The sequence below is a fragment of the Aulonocara sp. 'chitande type north' Nkhata Bay genome, unplaced genomic scaffold (genome assembly GCF_057382095.1).
Source record: "Aulonocara sp. 'chitande type north' Nkhata Bay isolate Kocher_YH1m ecotype deep benthic unplaced genomic scaffold, A_spYH_male_GT1.1 unmapped_scaffold_32, whole genome shotgun sequence".
NCBI lineage: Eukaryota > Metazoa > Chordata > Actinopteri > Cichliformes > Cichlidae > Aulonocara > Aulonocara sp. 'chitande type north' Nkhata Bay.
Window position 1 is genome coordinate 32,501 of NW_028234364.1, and position 1,937 is coordinate 34,437.

Genomic DNA, 1,937 nt, shown 5'->3' on the forward strand with positions numbered 1-1,937 from the left:
CTTTGCCACACAAGCTCTCCTCGTGCCTATGGTACGACAACTTTTCTCGTGCCTATGGTACAACAACTTTTCGCCGTGCCCCTGGTACACCGCTCAGTAGCACTTTGCCACACAAACTCTCCTAGTGCCTATGGTACGACATCTTTTCTCGTGCCTATGGTACAACAACTTTCCTCCGTGCCCCTGGTACGACAGCTTTTCTCGTGCCTATGGTACAACAACTTTTCTCGTGCCTATGGTACAACAACTTTTCGCCGTGCCCCTGGTACACCGCTCAGTAGCACTTTGCCACACAAACTCTCTTAGTGCCTATGGTACGACATCTTTTCTCGTGCCTATGGTACAACAACTTTCCTCCGTGCCCCTGGTACGACAGCTTTCTCGTGCCTATGGTACAACAACTTTTCTCGTGCCTATGGTACAACAACTTTTCGCCGTGCCCCTGGTACACCGCTCAGTAGCACTTTGCCACACACACACTCCTCGTACCTATGGTACGACAACTTTTCTCGTGCCTATGGTACGACAACTTTTCTCGTGCCTATGGTACAACAACTTTTCGCCAGTGCCCCTGGTACACCGCTCAGTAGCACTTTGCCACACAAACTCTCCTCGTGCCTATGGTACGACAACTTTTCTCGTGCCTATGGTACAACAACTTTCCTCCGTGCCCCTGGTACGACAACTTTTCTCGTGCCTATGGTACGACAACTTTTCTCGTGCCTATGGTACAACAACTTTTCGCCGTGCCCCTGGTACACCGCTCAGTAGCACTTTGCCACACAAACTCTCCTCGTGCCTATGGTACGACAACTTTTCTCGTGCCTATGGTACAACAACTTTCCTCCGTGCCCCTGGTACGACAGCTTTTCTCGTGCCTATGGTACAACAACTTTTCTCGTGCCTATGGTACAACAACTTTTCGCCGTGCCCCTGGTACACCGCTCAGTAGCACTTTGCCACACACACACTCCTCGTACCTATGGTACGACAACTTTTCTCGTGCCTATGGTACAACAACTTTTCTCGTGCCTATGGTACAACAACTTTTCGCCGTGCCCCTGGTACACGCTCAGTAGCACTTTGCCACACAAACTCTCCTCGTGCCTATGGTACGACAACTTTTCTCGTGCCTATGGTACAACAACTTTCCTCCGTGCCCCTGGTATGACAGCTTTTCTCGTGCCTATGGTACAACAACTTTTCTCGTGCCTATGGTACAACAACTTTTCGCCGTGCCCCTGGTACACCGCTCAGTAGCACTTTGCCACACACACACACACCACTCGTGCCTATGGTACGACAACTTTTCTCGTGCCTATGGTACGACAACTTTTCTCGTGCCTATGGTACAACAACCTTTCCCCGTGCCCCTGGTACACTGCGCAGAAACTCTTTGCCACACACACACACACACACCACTCGTGCCTATGGTACGACAACAGGCCCCGGGGACCTACATCGCACCTTGCTCTTGCCTCCTTACAGCTGAAAAGGTCCATGCCTGTGCCCTGGCCCTGCTGAAATTCCCTCTCCATTTAGCCGAGGCAGTGAGTCGGCCTCCTGTCTCCCTTTACGGTCGAAAAAGATGTGCTCCTGGGCGCGCTGGCCCTGCTGCTACTCACATCGGGCATGGACCTGGACCTCCAGCAGGCCCCGGGGACCTACATCGCACATTGCTCTTCCCTCCCTTACAGCTGAAAAAGGTCCATGCTTGTGCCCTGGCCCTTCTGAAATTCCCTCTCCATTTAGCCGAGGCAGAGAGTCGGCCTCCTGTCTCCTTTACGGTCGAAAAAGATGTGCTCCTGGGCGCGCTGGCCCTGCTGCTACTCACATCGGGCATGGACCTGGACCTCCAGCAGGCCCCGGGGACCTACATCACACCTTGCTCTTGCCTCCCTTACAGCTGAAAAAGGTCCATGCCTGTGCCCTGGCCC